At 42.9% G+C, this 19720-nt stretch overlaps 1 protein-coding gene across 2 annotated transcripts in view; it reads left to right on the plus strand.

Annotated features, from left to right (window-relative positions):
* Positions 1-19720, plus strand: part of KIF13B (kinesin family member 13B) — a 120781-nt gene that overhangs the window by 28748 nt on the left and 72313 nt on the right. The gene's annotated exons all lie outside the window — the stretch shown is intronic.

Genomic DNA, 19720 nt, shown 5'->3' on the forward strand with positions numbered 1-19720 from the left:
TGTGGCACTGAGGGACACAGTGGGCATGGTGAGGAGGGCTGGGGTTGGACTTGGGGATCTTGGAGGTCTTTTCCAAACCTTGATGACTTTATGATTCTATTCTGTGCAGAGTAGTTGTTTCCCAAATGGTTTGTAACCTTCTATGTTTTGTTTTGTTTTGTTTTAAAAGTACTTAGTCCAGTAGTGTTTACTGCATAACAAAAATAAATGCTTGGGTTGTTTTTCCCTGTCAGGCAAAAACAAGGAATGGCTGGAAAAGGAGCAAATTCTTTTAAATCATTTTCTTATGATTGCTCTTTCCAAAGGAAAGGTAAAGCTTGTGGAAGGTAAAAGGGAAGGAGAAGCACTGACTTCATATTATTGCCCATTTTTTTTGGACACTTCTGTTCCTTCAGGACCAATCTCAGCAGGATTAATTCCTATGTGTATAAATCACACAAGGATAAAATGTCACTTCTTGATCTGTGAAAAAGCAGAAAAATAACTGCTTTTAATTTCCTCCCTTAAAAAGAAGATGAAGTGCTGTGTATTGGTCTAGATTCAAATATCCCAGATATTTTGCAGGATATGTTCTACACTGGTGCATCACTAAGTCTGCAGTCATCTTTCCCTGTAAGTGCTGTGCGGAGCTCAGTTCTCATTCCTGCTGAAGCAGTATTCTTGTCTGGAAGATGAGTTTTCTGTGAGAGAAGCTAAGTTTGCTATGTTTATGGCTTACAGTCTGTTGTTGAATGCTGAATGGTAGTTGTAGTATGCTGATGTATGAGGCTGTTGGGAGGATTATACATATTGTCCAAACTTTTAGATATTAAATGGTCTCCTAAGCTCTTCAGAATGGTACTGGGGAGAATGCCTGCTGTGGGAAGGGAGGACTGGGAAGAATGCCTTAGTGAGATTTCATCTCTCCCAACATCTCAGCAATCCTCTAGCATTCTGATTTTGGCTGTTCCTGTGATTCCTGTGAATGACTGTTCATGCGAGTGAACAGTGACAGGACAAGGGGAAATGGTTTAAACTGAGACAGGGGAGGTTTAGGTTGGATATGAGGAGGAAGTTTTTCCTCACTCACCCCAGAGGGTGGTGAGGCACTGGCACAGGTTGCCCAAGGAGGCTGTGGATGCCCCATCCCTGCAGGCATTCAAGGCCAGGCTGGATGTGGCTCTGGGCAGCCTGGGCTGCTGGTTGGTGACCTGCATACAGCAGGGGGTTGGAACTGGATGAGCACTGTGGGCTTTTGCAACCCAGGCCAATCTGTGATTCCTGAATGTGCTGCATCCCTCACGTTGGTAAGGTCCATTGCTGTGGAGGATGTGTGTGTATGTGTGCTATCATAGAATCATTTGGGGATCTTTAAAATCCATCTGTCCCACTCCCTGCACTGAACAGGGACACCCACAGCTCCATCAGTGCTCAGAGCCCATCCAGCCCATCTGCAGACCTTGGCTGTCTGCAGGGACAGGGCATCCACCTCATCTCCAGGCACCCTGTGCCAATGCATCACACTGTGTGTCCAGCAGATGTGATGAGTATAAGCTTCTGCTACCTGTGCTTGTACCTCTCAAGCACATGTCCCTGCTCTTCTGAGCCCAAGTCATTCACTTTTTATCACTTACTGAGTCTGTATAGCACCTTTCCACCACTGAGCTTTCAAACAGGTGCTACCTATTTAAGTTACAGAAGGCCAACACCAATCTTTAACGCTACCCAGGAATTGTACAAGGGCATCTTCTGTCATCTCGAGTGGCTCTCCCTTTTTGGGGGACAGTTTCTCTGCCTGATACATGTGCCTAGTGTGGCTAAGGATGCTACTGTTTCTGTAGTAGGAGTTACTTCACCAGTAACTCAGAATATTTCATGGAATCAGCAGAGGGAAGCGAGTACGTGACATCCCTGCCTGCTGGCTGCCTTTTCTCCCTGGAGCTACTGCATAGCAGAAAGTCTTGGCGTTGTATTTTACCCCCCTGGAAAGTTTGTTTTACCATTTAACAGTTGGAACAATGCAGGCACGGAGAACTTCAAAGGGGCTTTGCTTCAACAGCAGTGAGATCCAGGCAGAGCAGGTTCCTTCCTGTAAACAGTCGCTTTTCGTGGCTCAGATCCCTCCTTTTTCAAAGTGCCTTTATTTAGAAGCACCTCTTAGTGCAGCATTCAGGAGTTTGAAGGTGTGTATGATCCTCCTGGGCTGTGCTTCGCTTGTAGAGAAACCAAGTTCATCTTCTCATATGCTGAGGAAGTGTGATAGGCTGAATTGTTTTTCTGTTTGTTTGCTTTATAACTTCTTATTTCTGGTAATTAAGTATAAGCCTGGCACATAGAACCAACAGAAGTTATATGCTTATCTCATGAATCACTGCTTTATCTACTTTGCTTTACCGGGATTTGAATCAGTAGTGAGAGTGAGGAGCTCATCCAGGTAGGAACTTTATTGTTGCTCATCTCAGGCTGCTTGTTGCAGTGGAAGGAGGTGGTGGATGCTGTGAGCACCTGGTGGAGACATAGGTGTCTGTGTTCATTGCAGGGGAGTTGGGCTACACGACCTTTAAGGACCCTTTCCAAGTCAAACAATTCCGATTCTATGACTCTGTGATTCTAAGATCGACTGCTGATAACTGCCGTGGTGCCAGCAGCAAAGTGATGCTGCCATAACACAGCTCCTTCAGACTGTGAATGTCACAGAGTAAATAGGGGCATTTGAGCTCTTTGAAACAGCAAGGATATTTTCTAGCAGGTTAAGTGATACCGTTTCATTATTTTTTCTCTATTCTGCCTTATTTGCTGATCTGCTAATCTGCTACTCAGGATTGTTAATGGAGGTTTGGCTAAGAATGCTCCCTACTCTCATTTGGGGTTTCTTATTTAATTGGAGTAATGTTGATGCTGTTTTCTTGCTACAGAGGATTTAGGTTAGGTGTTAGGAGGAAATTCTTGACTCTGAGAGCGGTGATGCCCTGGCACTGCTGCCCTGAGCTGTGGGTGCCCCATCCCTGGAGGTGTCCAAGGCCATGGGTGAGTGCTGGGCAGCCTGAGCTGGAGGCACCCAGCCCATGGCAGGAAGTGGGAATGGATGGGCTTTAAAGTCCCCTCCAACCCAAGCCACTCTGTGCTTCTATGAAATACTAAGTAGGAATGATGCATATCTTTTTTAACAGTGGGTACACACTATTGAGCCTTTTCACAGGGAGCTCTGATGGCCAAGCACAAGCTGGGGGAGTGATGATGCAGCTGGTGTTAAATGGTCAGCTTAATCTGCCTTGCTTTAGTGTCTGTCTAGAATTAACATCTCTGAATATGGCAAGGATATGATAGATCACAATTTTGTAGTGCTGTGCATGGTTGTAGTCCAGGTGCAGAAAATGAACTGTGCATTGAACTGACTCAGTTTTAGTGTTCCTTAATGTCAGTTTGGCTGGAAGGAGGACTTGCTCTGGTGTAAGGCAGTGCAGAGTTGCAGGTCCTAAGAAATAAAGCCTCCCTACTCTTGCCTTCTTTCTAAAGCTCTTAATGCAAGACAAAATGACTTGTGTTGTGAAAGCCTTTGCCTGAGATTGGCATGACAGGCAATAAACCATGCAGCAGGGAGGGAAATAAAGGAGGCCTCTGAGCTCTGTCTGCTGCCAACAAATGAAGCCTTGGATGAGTTACCATTCCCCTTTATCAAATCTGTACAGTGGTGAACAATGCTGCAGCCTTCAAGAGACTCTCAATGCTTTTCTGTTATTTCAAATGAAAAAAAAGAGAAGCATCCCATTCAAATCATACAATTGTGAGTCAGCTGTGTGGTTTTTGATAAAACAGGTACCTGAGCTGATGCTGCTGAGCCAGGTAACAGATGCACCCACAAACCCAGGTGCTGCCTGATCTGAGGTTTATAAAACCCTGATGTAGAGCTTAGCACTTGAACTTACAGACCATTCCCATTGGAAAAAAATAACTCGGTGAGGATGGGAAGAGATCCGATTTTTTGCTGTTAATCTGTGTTGGGTTTGCTCAGTGATTTTGGACTAAGTGAATTGTCTGATTTCTGAAGGGAGCACTGGACTTGCCCCAAGCTTGGCACATCTTACAGAAGAGCTTCAGGGTTTTAAAAACTTACGGTATCAGAATCCTCCTTGAAACTGTATGGTGGCTAAAAGTCACAAGTAGGTATTCCTCGAGTTTGTAGAGTGTATGTCATGCAAAGAAGCTGTGGGGAGTCGCAGCGTTGGCAGCCTCTCAAGCAATCTCTCACAATACAGCATTATGCCTGTAACGTATTTTCTCTTCCTTTCTTTTTGCAAGTCATGTTTTAACCAGATTTCTTTCCCTTTCAACTCTGGAAGGCAAATGTGATGTTTAAAACACAGTGTTGTACTTGGAGAGGCTGTATTTTCCTCTCATTCTGTGGAACAATAAATGGAAACTTACATGTTTGGTGTTGCACAGTCCAACTCTTCCCCTGGGAGCATTCCGTCGTCCAATTGCTGATGGGAAAATCAAAGTTCAAGGGAAAAAAGAAGGGTATAAAGAGGGAGAGAGAGGCAAGGCAAAGTTTCTTCAGGTGCTTGCTTTTACCAACCGGCCAAACATCAGCAGTGGGGTTGGAAGCTCTCCTGTGTGAGCCAAGTATCTGTCTGAATTCTTTCTGTGCAGACTTCTGAATGCTTCAAAGCCTTTCTGCTTTTAGTATCGTGCTTACACCTGGCACTGTGTGGCACTGGACAGTGATATCAGCCAAGAAAGTGAACCTGCATATCTTCACACTGCTCCAGCCTTGCATAAATGTTCATTTATGGCTTGAATGCTGTGGACCTTTTGATTTATATTTGTAGCATTTAGGTAAGGCTCTTTACATTTCTATTAACCAGCACGGTAGCAGCAGTGTGTTTCTGTCTTCCATTCTCTCCCACACTGCGATAACCTGACTGGGTGCAGGTTGGTGGCAAGACAAAAACCCTCTTCTTGTCCTATACATGGTCTGACAGCGACAGCTCATGTTGGTAACCCAAATCCTGTGAACAAGGAAACAGGACAGCAAACTCCTTTGCACTGCTGTTAAGAGAAGTGTGAGAAGCTGCTGCTATCAATGGTTAATTGCACAAAAGAAATGGGGTGTGATGACTTGACAGTAACGCTCTTCTCTAAATTTCCTTTCACTCTCATTGTGCTTAAACCAACCCCTTAAATGGCTGCATGAGTAGATCCTTGTGGGAGCGAGTTATGAAACTGGCCCAGAGAGGTGGAGGTGCCCCATCCCTGCAGACAGCCAAGGTCAGGCTGGATGAGCTCTGCACACTGGTGGAGCTGTGGGTGTCCCTGCTCAGCACAGGAGAGTGGGACAGATGGACTTTAAAGGCTCCTTCCAACTCAAACCATTGTAAGAAACTATGGATTACATACTCTGAGAACAGGGATGGTTCTAATGTGATGATAACAGTTACCTGTGGAAGGGAACATTATTGTAGCATCCTGTTTTTGTAGCAGCAAATGACAAAATTGAATATTCAACATCTTTTCTGTGTTTGTGGTTATGCTTGGGCAAACTCATTCAATCAGCTGCATGAGTGAACATTTAAGGATTTTGTAAGCCAGTCACCAAATTATGGTAATTAGATGTCTTGTCTGTTTTGCTATACTGGCTGCAGAGCAGTAATGAGGTTAAAGGAATACTGTCAAGTTGATTATGGAACAAAAGTGACTTACCTAAAAGCTGCCATCATTCTCCTCTGTATATTTAAATATGTGGATTTTAGTATGTCCTTACTGCGTATGTTTAGTTTCATGTTTCTTAGAGGCAGACAGAATGGGCAGAATGGCAGAAATGTGTGGCCTGGTATGGAAGCCATATGAAGAAGTCATGTAAAAGAAACATAGAATATCCCAAGTTGGAAAGGACCCAACAAGGATCATTGAGTCCAACTCCTTGCTCCACACAGGACCACCCAAAAATCAAATCCTGTGTCTGACAGCATTTTCTAAGAGGTTCTTGAGTTCGTTCCTTTCTTAAATGCTGTCAAATAACTTGGCAGTTTGATTGATATTCAGTCTATGTTTTAAAGTGACCTTGATCCTATTCTGTTCTATTCCTTTATAACGGTGTTTGATCTAGAAAATGAAGTGTTTTTGGGGTTTGCTTCTCACTGACTTTGCCACGTAGGTCATTGCCTTTTCTTTGTGCTTTGCTGACTGCATGCAGGAGCGATGCACAGCTCTCCCAAGGCTGCATTTTTCTGTAAAGAAAAAGAATCATGTTTACGTAGCTGAGAATTCAATGCCTTAATGCCTCATAGTTGAAGGTGCTTCTGAGAAAAGAAATGCTGGTTAAGTAACCCCCAAATTGGGTATGATAGCTTATCTGTTAAAATCAAGCAGTAGCTAAGGACAGCAAGGCAATATGCTGCAGTCTGATTTTACAGGGACTTACTCAGCTGGAACATGTGATCTTGATATGAATTTCCCTTTGCTCCTCTTTCCTCTTATATACTTTGTCATCTGTTATATTTAGTTCCTGTGATGTCCACTGGCTTTTATCTGAACGTCTGATGCTAATTTCACATGTGCTGAGTGGTTTTTATCAAAGCAAGCTTCTAGGTGCTTTCCCTTTGCAGAAAAATGCTGGAATGAGAGTCTTCTTTTAACCACTACTTTCAGGGCCATGTTTTAGGGAAAACAACTGCTAACAAATCATTTCTTTTGCAATACAGGCTTTATCCTAGGGCAGCTGACCTTGGGTAATATCCCCGCTTGCCTGCAAACTACTGCTTCCTTTCCTGCAGGCAGGAGGAGGGAGAGAGAACCACATCCCAACGAGTTGTTTTCAACCTGTGTTGTTAGGACTGGTGGTGAGAAGTGGGCATGAATATCATGCACAGGTAATGAAGGGAGAAGCAGAAGAAGGAAAGTCGGTTGGAAACCGTTTATAGGTGATGGGGTGGGAGTGGTGGTGATGGATTGAGAGTTGGACTGGATGATCTTAGTGGTCTTTTACAACCTTAATGGTGCTGTGATTCTGTATAATGGCTAAGTAACGTTACTTGTTTCTCACAGTAGCTCCAGCCATTGCCACCACGGTTTGCAGTATGCTCTTACCAGCAAGAGTGAGGAAGCAGATGAGCTAAACAACATGGTATATCCCAAAAATAATTTTGGCAGGCCTTATGACTGTTGGGTTTGGATTTTTATATTTCTATTTTTTTCCTCCCTTCCCTCTCTACATTCAGTTTGGAAGTGATAACTACATGTCTTCTAATTATTATTATTTTGTAAGGAAGCATCATGCAACTGGCCAGCTGTATCTGCATTGCTTGGGGGGAACATTCTAAGTGGAAATGAAGTCTGGAAATGAAGACAGTTGCATTCAGCTGATGTGCGTGGTCTAACAGTAAAGGTCTGCAGCTGCTGGCCTTTTGTTTTTCTCTGCTTGCACTATGTGGTATGCAAGCTTGAAGGTTGTTTCCTTCTTTCACTGGGAGGATGTAATATTTTTGGTTACAGACTGTTTTTTCTTACTGCAAAACATTGTATCCAGTAATGATACAAATCGAAAGGGGGACAGCTGACTTCTCAAATTCCATGTTATGCTCCCAGCCAGTTTGATGGGGTTTTCCAATGAGACTGGGAAGCTGCTTTGTGAGTTCATGTGGGTGATCCAGTAGCCATGGAGTCCAGCAGTGACATCTTCAGAAGCATATATGTGATTAATGGTTCTTGTTTTGTCATTTCATGTGAAGTGCTGTGGGCTAAGCATTAGCTGAATTGTGCAGTTTCAAGCTAAGAGAAAACTTGGTGTTTGGCTACTAGCAACTCAAACTGGTCTGGTGTCTCCTTGATTTAGAGAAACAAAGTGTGTGTGACTAGGAGACTTCTTTCAAAATGGACAAAAATAGATCCTCTTTATCCATTGGAATTCCAATGTCTGCCTATTCCTCAACGTAGATTATAGAGTCACCGAATGGCTTAGATTGAAATGGACCTTAAAGCCCATGGATCAGACTGCCAAAGGTCCCATCCAGCCTGACCTTGAGTGCTTCCAGGGATGGGACTCCTCCTGCCAACCTGTGCCACTGCTCTATGTGATGCAGAAATGAACTGCAGGTATCATTTAGAATGTTTGTAATCTCTAAATTTGGTGTAGCTTTAGCAAAACTAATGCTTTCCTTGGTGATGTGTATGTTTAAATAAAGTGGTACTTGAGATATGGGGAGGAACATCTGCTTTTATTACTGTTTGTGGGGACACTGCTGTGTATAGTGCTAAATCATGACTGTACAATGCAAAGTTCTCCTGCATATGCTGTCCCATATGAATCACAGTCAAGCAGGCAACAAATTGCATCAAAAAGCAAAAGTTTGTCGAGACAACCAGCAGGGAATCTTGAAACTTCAAAGTAAGAACTCAGAAGAAGCCATAATTTGGCTCCTCAGTACATATTAAAGCCTTACATCTTGTTACTCTTTATGAATACCAGCAACTGGCTGTAGCCTACACTTGCGGGCTTAAAATAGCTTCTTCACAACACAGACTTGGCATCAGGAAGTGACAAGTTTGATATCACCTTCAGGTGAGTTTCAGGAAAAGATATGTCTCAGCCGTGTAGGTGAGACTAATGGATTATCGTACTGTTTTGGAAATAACCACTGAGACCACAAAATATTAAACACTTTTCCACGTGGCGCATACCACACTGTATCCTAAACAGAGAGCTGGAAAAGGAAAAGAGAAGCTTAAGTGAAACCAGCTGATTGCTGCTGGCAAGGATCTGGTGCTGGAGGCTGCTGTGGAAGAGAAAAGCAGGGCATAGAGGTAAGCGTGAGTTCATGTTTGAGGTTAGAGTTGAAGTTTTTCTTTATTGTGTTTTAGGGTTTTTGACCTCCAGAATTTCAACCTTTTGTGCTGTATTGTTCCCAAAACGTAACAGAGACCAGTGCAAACATGCTACATATGCATTTACTTCATAAAGAAATCACACAGCATTTGCTTATAACTCCAGGCTTTTAGTAACATTAAAAGTGTTTTGTATAAGGGAGCAGATTCTTCAGCAGGTTCTTTTGTGTTAGGACACATTCAAACTAAAAGATTTAGACTGGTTATGAGAAAAAGTATTTTACAGTAAGGGTGGTGAGGCACTGGCACAGGTTGCCTGGAGGTGTGGTGGATACCCTGTCTCTGGAGATGCTCAAGGCCAGGCTATATGGGGTTCTGAGCACTGATGGAGCTCTGGGGGTCCATGTTCAGCGCAGGGAGTGGGACAGATGGCCTTTAAGTTCTGTGTTAAGTTCTATGATACTTGGAGGGAGAATTAAAAATATTGAGCAACAAATTTTACCAGGGTTCAACAAGGAAATGTGATTGATTCTCTTCTTTCTAAACTTTAATTACAGAATTAAGGCAGAACTGGTAGATGACACTTTACAAAAGCTTTTTTTCTATAGGTTTTTTTGAAGAAAGTGAAAACCACTCCAGTACTCAGAGGCCAGAAGCTATTCCAAGAGTAAATTCCTCCCTCTTCCACAGCAATGGCAGTTTTAACAAACTAATATTTTACAAGGCCACAGCGCAGCGTCAGCAGTGAGATGTGAGCTATTACTGTGTTTTCTGTAGTGCCTGCATTTGTGTTTTGTATTAATCATTCCTGACAGTGGGAACCAGCACAGTTTCTAGGTGATGGATTACTGTCTTCATGTAAAGCTATTGTATTGCAACCAAGTTTCCTGAAAAGCCAAACAATTGTAATTAGATGATCTTTAAGGTCCGATCCAACCGAAGCCGTTCTGTGATTTTATGAACAGTTTTTTCTTGAGAAATGGTTGTGAAAGAGCTGAAGCCTTCTTTTCAGGTTGACGATTATTTTTGCAGGGAGAGGTGTTGAAAGGGGTTTCAAAAGCCAAGGCACGCTGGGTTGATAAACGGCTCTGCTTAAGAGCAGAGCAGGAAGCAAATAGATGGTGTTGCTTGTGGGAAGCTCTTAGAAGTAATTAGCGATAAGAGTGAGGAAGGAGGAAATCTGACTGGCAGCTGCTGTGCATTCAGCTCAGCCTGACCTTGGTCTAGAGGTGCCTTCAGGCTGCTGGGGAGGAGAGGTTTGCTGCAGGCTTTGCTGAAAAGCTGCAGGGAAGGTCCTCATGCTACTGCTCATCCAAAAGCCCCATATCCCATAGAATCATTGAGGTTGGAAGAGACCACTAAGGTCATTTATTTCAGCTGTCACTCTGTCACCACCATGCCCACTGAACCATATTCTGATTATTTTTTTCAGTACAGGTGTTACAAGTTGATGAGAGATTTGAGGATTGCTGTTGGCACTTTTAGATGCCTATTGAGAACAATGGCAATGATGTTGCCCTAGGGTGTGAACTGCACCGTCCTTGTAAGCAGCTCCTTGTCCTGCAGCAGTACAACACGAGAGCTGCTGAGAGCCAAGGGGCTGTTGGACACAGTCCAGAGCCCAGGAGATCGGTTGGCAAGAAACTACACAGTGGGATTTAGTCTGACACAATTTGTTTGGGTAAAAGGGATAACTGATGGTGTATAGTGCGTGTTTTACCTTGCTACGTAGCTGAATTCTTTTGCCAAGGCAGTGAAATGATAACTTAATCCTTGATTGCTTCTTTCAGTGCTGCAGGCCGTAGCCTCTGGAAGAATGTTTTGTCAGCCAAAATGTACGTAAAGCTTTACCAACCTCAGTTACAATGGCTGTTCCAACTAGGTCACTGCTAAATTAACTTGTAGCCAGATGCTTTGTATTATCTGCAGTTGGTACCACTAGTCACGCATCTTTTCCAATCCTTGTTCCTGATTTTTATTTTTATTTTTTTTTCCATCATGAATAAATTACTGATAGTAAAGTACAAGCCCTTAAGCAGCTGCCCAACATGTTTTTGAAGGTGCTAGGTGCTGGTACAAGTGCTTAGTGAAAGATCTGTCATATTCAAGAAGAAATAAAGATCACTGGAACAAGAAGTACAGAATGAAAGAGTATTCAAAATGACCTTCCCCATGAAATACTTCAGGATTATCTGATTCCCCAAATGAGAGCACTCAGCTGGAACACAATGGGCGTGAGAGAACTGCAGTGCTTTGAAATAGTTCTGTGGTGTGGTGAGTCAAGAATAGTTCACAGATATTTCCTACACTTAGAAATGACCACAGCGATTTGCTAAGGTGGGAGGAAGAAGAATAGACAAAGCAGATGCATAAGTTCTTCTTGCAGACAAAAACTGAATGTAGAAAATTGAAGGGCACAGGGAAATGCTATGGTGAATTGGTAGCACTTACTTACAAATAGTTTGGGCTTCTCCCCACAGGTACTGAAGAAATAGCTGTTTTGCAAATAGAAGGAAATGAAAACACTGATTACACTTGCACTGTTCTAGTCCTGCTCAGGACTGCAGCAGCTTCAGGCAGTGCCAACATTGCAGCCATACATTCATCTGCTCCTTGTGTGCTGTATGCATTGTCAGCCTGCAAGGCTTTAACTTGTAGCCTTTGCATGGGTTTGTCTCTCCTTTTCACTCCAAAGGTAGTTTTTGTTTGTGAAACAAATTCATTATGCAGATCTGTATGTTTTTGTATAATTCTAGGTTTAAACAGAATGGAGTGTTTGCCTAGAGCACTGTGACGTTTTGTCAGCAGTCCCCAGCTATTAGCAAGGCGGATACAAGACACAGGAGCTGAGCTGTCATGGTGAAGGCTTGCCTGTAATTTTCATAATATGCTGTATTTTCCCTTTGCTTTTCAACAAACGGGTCAATTATAGTTTATTCCCTCCAAAGGCTTCCCACCCGTGTGCTGGGAAAGGAACAGCTGATTCAAATGGTACACTGAGGATGAGGATTTCTTTTCTAGGTCAGGCAGCAGAGCAGCTTGGTGCATTTTACCCTGCAAAGCAGACAACAATTTATTTTCTTATGCCATGTAGTCTAATAACTTGATTCCAGTTCTGAGAGCATACTGTATTGGAACAACATCAACAGCAAATAACTCCTATTCTTGATAGGTATGGGGATATGGGTGGGTGAGGAAAGCAATCTCTGTGATTTTGAAATAAGTAAGGTGCTGGGTATAAAGGTTTGAAATCTTCATGAAGAAAGAATAACATATCAATGTATGCCAGATACTTCACATTGCTGACATTTAGCTGGCATTGAATGTCAAGGTAGGTATTGATTGCTTCCATCTGTATTGTCTTCATATTATTATCAGCTTGCTAAGATGGATTGGAGAAATATAGACACTACTGAAGGAGTTGAGCAGAGAGGAGGTTAGCTGTGTAGTGTATGCTGTTGGGAAGAGTAGAAGACAGTATAACACTTTTCTGTACTGTGAAAGTTATCAAACACTGTGATTTTACTATATAGCCAAATGCTTGAGTCTTTCAAATGCATGAAGATTTTTTTTAAGTGCTGTTTCTAAGATGCCAGTGTACTGACAAGGTGCTGTTGGCAGACTGCGTTTTACTTGAGTGGTTCAGACGTGTTGTGCTCTACTTGTACCTTCCAGGCTCCTTGCATGTCACTGGGAGGTTAAAGTTGATAATACACAGATGTTGTGCAACAGCCTCTCACTTATCACTGAGATCGTGGAATGTGTTTGGGTAGAAATAGGGAAATTCAGGTGGCTACTGAACCATGGAAGCAAGACTAATATCTTCTATGCTAATGACCAAACCTTTCTGCATACAGCTCTTATGTTCGTCCCCTGCACAGCCAGATCAATGTCATTTGTGCTTTCCCATGTGTATTTTAAATACTACTTGAGTCTCTAGCATGGTGCTGGATCCAAAATATGCTGTGTGTAGATTTGCCATTTGAAAATAACCCTTTGTATCTCAGCTGCCTAGTTCAGGAGGCACACAAAATGGCTCCAAGTTATGAACTTGCATGCTGTGCCTGTGCCCAGAGCAGCCCATTTGAACAGCTAGACACCCAGTGATGCTGAAACTGCACCCTGATTCAGAAAGTAGACAGTGTATCCAGTGGAATTCCCAGTGTCATAAACATTGGTGCACCAATTGCATGCACCAAGATTGAGGTCCTACAAAAGGTGTCTGTAATTATGTTCTCATTTGAACTGCATGTTACCTGCTTGCTTAATGGCTAGTGGATGTGCTGAAGGAGGTGGAGAACTGAGTCCAGGTGTCTCTTCAGATTGGCATCCCCTTCAATGGATGTTACTTTTGGCTTAAAGACAAGAAGGCACGTTTGTGGAACAAGAAAACAAGCTGAAGGAGGCTGTTTGACTTGTTGGTTAGGCCACCAAGCTGGCAGGTGTTTCCTCAGTTGCAGTTTTTGTGGCTGAAATAAATAAATTGCATGGGTATTCACTGGATATATGTAAGTTCTTTTGGGATTTGGACTTGACAGCAGACAATGTTTATTATTTCTTTATATTTTTCTTTCTCTATTTTCTTTCTACTTCAAGCTACCAGCAGACTCCCCTTAGAAATTTCTGTGAATGTCAGCAAGTTTTTCTTCCTGAAGGATGAGAGTGCTGACACTTCTCACACCAGGCACAAGGGCAGGGGGGGAGTTACTTTGTGCACATTTCATCTATTGGTGGAGGAGATGCGGGCATTGCTTTGGCTTGCTCCCTGCTTCCACCCTTCTGCTGTATCCATAGGAAAAACCGTCTTGCTTCAAGGAGCATATTAAGCACTGAGATAAATTTGAAGTGAGAAGAGCAAGGCCAATCTTTCCAAACTGTAGCTTCAAACTGCTGTAAGTAGCTGGAAAACAGACACTGTCATCAGTTTGAGCTCTTGTAAATCCCACTTGCTGCACACGGTTTTAAAGTAGGCATCTTAAATCATTGTAGAAGGGGTTAGGGACATCCAAGCACAGCTCTTGATTCACATCTTTGTGTAAGGTTGCGGTGTTTGCTGGTGACTTGTTGACTTGCCCAACAATCTTGACTTGCTCAAGTTGACTTGCTCAACTTGACAACAATCTAAGCCAAAAAGCCTCAGGATGGTGGATTGGGGCTTCATGATGTGGTTTCTGCATTCACTGCACATTCATTCTGAATATTGGCAGGAAGTGGGGCTAAAGGCATGAACAAAACTTTGATCTGTAAGTCTTGGATCCTTAGAAATGAGAGCTTGTGATCTGTGCAGGGTGAAAAGGATAGGCTGAAAATCTACAAGGAAAATACTTATTGCTGCCATGATGGAACATGTATTTTGTATTGAAAAAAAAAAAGAAAGTAAGAAAGAGAAGGGAAATAAAATGATTTTTAAAAGCAACAAAAAGCACGTTGATAATTGAATGAGAAATTCTGCATATGTACGCCTTCAGGAAATAGTCTAACTGGGTGCTGCAGCATTTCAGGCAGCTCTTGTGAAACTCCTGAAGGATTCCAGTAGCAGTCAGATGCTCACAGGGTTGGGTTTTGTTTGTTTTTTCCTCCTGTTTGCAGTAGGATGAGGTAATTCATATGGCAGTGTTACCCTCCTGCAACTGCTGTTTGTGCAGGCTCTGTTGTGCCACTGAAGAAGCCTTGTGAAAATTCAGACTGGCCTTCCCCCTTCCCGTAAAATACTGTTATTGAAGTGTCTTTACAACACGTAATTATGTCCACATCAGGAAAGCTTTTCTACACAAACATCCCTCTAGTGAGTCTGTTGGATGTAGAGGTTTTCCTCTAATTTGTTAGCCTGTGGTACTGCACTTTTTTCAGTGTATCCAATTGAGATGTATCCTTTATATCTGTGGCTCGCATGGACATTTTAATGATGTTTTTCAGTCTAATCTGCTTACTTTGCATAGCATATCATATTTATTTTGGGATTAACCACGTAGATCACTGACTTAGCTTTTTAGCCCTTTGCCTTCAGCTTAAGGTTGTGCTGAATGTGATCCCTGTGCTTACACTGATGCTGTGATGCTCTTGAACAAGATTGCCATGTGAGCAGTGTTTCCATGCACCTGTACCTGTATGCATGCACACCCTGAGCTCTCTGCCTCTCCAGGAGCTCATCACACCACTCCTGGGCTGATTGCTTGGGATTGAAGCCACTTATGTGGCTGTCCCAGAGGCAGAAGGTTTTTACTGCCATGTCCCAGGCTGGGACCTTGGTGTGTCCAGATGGAGATCTCTGTGTAGTTGAAAGGCTTCCAAACTGTAAGATGTTTCTCCTGCTACCTTCTCCAATGGTTAGACAGTATTACACAGAATGACTGAATGGCCTGGGCTGGAAGGGACCTCAGGGATCATGAATCTCCAACCTCCCTGCCACATGCAGGGCCACCAACCTCCCCATTTAATACCAGACCAGGCATCAGGCTTTACTAAAAAGTATTCCAATGCACAATAGTAATTGAAAGTCTGGGTACTGGATGCTCACCAAACATTCTGTTAGAGCACAATAGCATCCCAACATCCAAGTGTATACAAACGAAGGATGAAGTTGTAATCCCCTTGTCATACCATGACTTTATGGGATACGTGCGCCATTTGAATGCGAGGAGACAAACAATACGGGAAATATAGCTTTGACAAGAAAATACCCCGAACCCACAGAGCTCCTGTGCTGTCCAAATTCTTGTTTTTCAAGCCTTTTTTTTTTGAGTGAGCAGGCAAAAATGAGTTTTGTCAGTAGAAACTAAGTAACCGCCAAATATGCTTGGAATGCCTGCAGCACCAGAGGAATTTTCTAAGTAACAGTGATCACTTTTGTTCCTTTTAGCTACACAAATCTGAGCTCTGAACCCTCTGTGCTCTTTCACATTTTCTTTGACATATTTGGGGACTTTGTTTTAAAGGGAGTACATCTGCTTGCAGGTTCTTTTTTCTCAAATAGGGCAGTAGTTTTTTTGCCAGAGGTCTGTATTGGTGGGGAAGGAAAACTGAACCTCTGTAAGACTGTATTAATTGGTTATCATCTAGAAATTGGAGCAGTCTCGTGGGGCGCAGCATTTTAATAGTTCTTGGCCAATGTTAAGAAATGGGGAAAGAGTTTCTATAGACATAAGCACAACAACCTTAAGCAGTTTATCTTCTGATATATTCTGGAAAGTTTATTTCTAGGTATTGTGAGATAGAGGAGCTTGAAGTGATCAAAACCTGATTTAGTAGACATTTCCTCTCGTTGCATGTGGGAAAAAAAAGCTTTGCAATTGTATTTGTGTGATATGTGGAAAAGAGGAAACGGCTTCTCAGCGAAATCTACATTTTCTTATCTGTTGCCATACTGCTGTATTTCAGTCATGTCTCTGTTTGACAACTCATTGCGTTACTAAATGTAATTTTGCCATTAACTGGCTTTAGGAAAGAGATTCTGGAGCTGAAATTTAGAGAGCAAAAATCATAACGTTTAAATGTCGGAAAACCTCATTCTGAATCAGTTAGAAATATGCTTCCAGTTCAGGAATCTGCTTGAGAAAGATAGGCAAGCTCCCAAGCTTTGAACGTGAAGTTGTCTGCCTTGTGGATTGCTGATGCCAGAGCTCTTCAATAACACCTTCACTTTATCAGCTTCTTCATACTAGGAGGCTCTTGCAGTACAGCAGAAGGTTTATTTGCTTCTTCATGGAGATGGTAAACTTGAAAATCATAAGCTTGGCTATTCCAGAATACAAGACTGCAAAAATTGGTGTTAAATCTTGCATCTCTGTCCAGACAGAGGTTTGATGCTGAGACAGCATGAGCGATGCAGAGATCCTTTTGGTGTTCAGCTTCATCTGCATCCAGTATTTACCCTCAGAGGTATGGCTCACACTAGAAGTCTTGTTTGAAGGATGAAATTTTTGAAAAACCCTTTCGCCCATAAAGCCATTAACTTTTAACCCATTGCTCTTCAAACAGAGCCCACATTGGCTTATTGTGGCCATATGGGGAGATTCTGTGAATATGGGATGTGAATTTATTAGATGTTCTAGCATCTTTCCCCTGCTGTGTTTCTGTTATTCTTGTTGTTTTTCCAGAAGTGGTGATATGAGTTGGAGTGGGAAAGCTCTGTCCAGAGCCATGGGGACAAATAATTCTGCCCAGCACAGCATTAGTCACTTGTTCTGGGGACCAGCTGAGATGTGATGCAGATGAGTCTGAACTCAACATAGTTCCTATACTGCTATAATATATACTGATATAATATACTGATATAATAATTACTCACACAATCCTAGAAGAGCTGAGGTTGGAAGGAACTTCTGCAGATCACCTGGCATTTGTCCTGTCGGTGCTGCGCTCAAGTTTCTTCACCTTGAGCTGATCCTGAGACCAGCACTGGGGCTGCCTGTCCTGCTGTGTTGAGATTCCCACATGTGCTGAGCAGGAGTGAAGGCAGAGCTACAACAGCATTTCTCTTTCAGATTTGTCTGGGAGCATGGAGTCCATGTCATCGTGGTATAACGGGGTCTGTAATTCAGGGACATTAACAAATTGGTGGTAAGCTTAAGAAGTCTCAAGAATGGAATGGTTTGGATTATATCCACACAAACTTTAAAAAGAATAAAATATCTGCTAAATGGAGTTGTTCTTGCATCCAAAAGATAAATTATTGTGACAAGTGATGCCAGCTTTACTTATAATAAAGCATGGATGAACAGAAATTGATCTAAGGCAAACAAGCTTGGCTGCCTTGGCAGCTCCTCAGGAGCAAAGCTGAAAGTGTGGTGTTGCTGGGAGATGCCAAGAGCTTTCTGCTGTGAAGTCCATGTAGATTTTCCTCATCAGTTTGTTTTTCTGCTTGGGTCTTCAGCTTCTTTTTGGAGATTCTATCGAGCAGCTCCTGCTGAAAGGCACAATATGGCTCCAACTGTACTGGAATCTGATTGCTTACTCTGCAGTGGTTATGGAAGATTGAAAGCGGAAAGCAGTAAACGTTTCTGGGGGATTTTCTAGTACTTCCCCAATTCATAGTTATTGTTGAGGTTGTTTCCCTTTTTTTTCTTTTCTTTTTTTTTTTTTTTACTTTAAATTGAAACTTTTTACTATGCGTTATTTTTCCACAATCTTCTGAAAATATTCGAATATTACATATTCATTCCATGAGAACAACCATGGCCTTGTGCTAGAGGCAGTATCATAGAATCAAAGAATGGCCTGGATTGAAAAGGACCACAGTGCTCATCCAGTCCCAACCCCCTGCTGTGTGCAGGTCGCCAACCAGCAGCCCAGGCTGCCCAGAGCCACATCCAGCCTGGCCTTGAATGCCTGCAGGGATGGGGCATCCACAGCCTCCTTGGGCAACCTGTTCCAGTGCCTCACCACCCTCAAAAAATCACCCTCATTCAAGTTTATAGTTTGAATGTTGCTACTGCTATTGGAAATGTCCTTTTTCAGAAAAAAAAAAACAAACAACCAAAACCAAAAACCTCCTGGCTCATTAGATGACATCATACAGCCTCCATACCTCTTTCTGACTTGCTGTCCCCCAGTTTTGTTCTCCTGCTTACCCACTTCTGATTGCAGCAAGAAGCAGGATGTGCTATGACTGATGCAGAGCATGTGCTGACTTGTCAGCTGGCTGCTATCTTTAAGCTACACAGAAAGATAAGGTCTGAGTTGTCCTTGCCTTTCCCCAGATATCTTTCATCTCTCCTCTTTTCTTGTGTTGTTTTCCCCACTAAAGCTGTGGGAGGGGAATTATACTTGTGTCTGGTCAGTGCGTCTTGGTCCTGCAGCTAGTGCAACATAAGAGCTATTGGGATGCTCTGGGGTTTTGTTGCTTGCCTCAGCCTTAATAATAGGCAGTGTTGGTTGTGTACCTCATGGCTGGCAGTGCTTTGTGTAGGATGCTCTGTCTGCACACCCACACAGTGTGCTGTAGTGGGGCATGGAGCCTCCTGGGAACATTCAGCAGTCTGGGTGCTGCTTCCTCCCATCTGTTTAATTCCCATGGGGTTTCCAGTTGGGCTGAAAATCATTTCGTAGCTTGCTGGGCCCAGCTGTGGGATGATGGATCAGGCTGTGCATAGCATGCTTCTGTGTGGTACAGTGCGCACACTCCATCCTTTCCTTTGGGCAACATTTGTCAGATTTGCTCTTTTTTAGTCCAAGAGCACAGGACAGCTATCTGTATCCTAAATACTGGTGTCTTTTGATGTTTTCTTTTGTGTGTGCTTGCATCAAATGTGCAGAGAAATGTGGTTTCATGTGTATGTGCACATCTTTAGAAAATGAGGTACTCGTTTTTGGGCCTTCAGTCTAAACTAAGCCTGATACATCGCCTAGTGTAATCCATCCTCTTGAAGTGTGCAATAGGACTTTTCAGATTATATCCTTATTGCTGCTTTATTCCAGTGCTCAGTAATATGTGCTGTCCCGAGGGCTGGAAAAGTCAAGTGTGCTGTCACAGGACAATCCTGCTGGGAATTGGGCTGGGACAGAGCAGAGCTGCTGGTCCGAATCAAGGGCAGGGCAGCCCTTGAGCCCTTTGAGCATCTCTGTGTGCTGAGCTCATGCACTGAGCCCAGGCACTGTGTTTGCCTTGCTCTGTAGGAAGAGTGATCTTCCTGTAGGAACAGGAATAAGCCTTCCTCACCAACAAGAGCTACCCTGCTCACTTGAATGACCTTGTGATGTGGCTGCTGCAGGGTAACATTGGCTGAAATAACTGCTACTGCTAGCCACAGCGCAGCTCAGTCCTGGTAGTTGAGTTAAATTCATATCAAATTCAAGCCTAAGTAAAAAAGAAATGAGGGACTTAATTTGTAAATAAATATTTTTGAGAGACCGTGCTGACATTACGGTTCTTCAACTCACTTCTCAACCCATGTGAGCAGCATAAAGTGATGCTACACAGCTC

This window comes from Tympanuchus pallidicinctus, unplaced genomic scaffold, assembly GCF_026119805.1.
Source record: "Tympanuchus pallidicinctus isolate F22 unplaced genomic scaffold, pur_lepc_1.0 scaffold1, whole genome shotgun sequence".
Taxonomy (NCBI): Eukaryota; Metazoa; Chordata; class Aves; order Galliformes; family Phasianidae; genus Tympanuchus; species Tympanuchus pallidicinctus.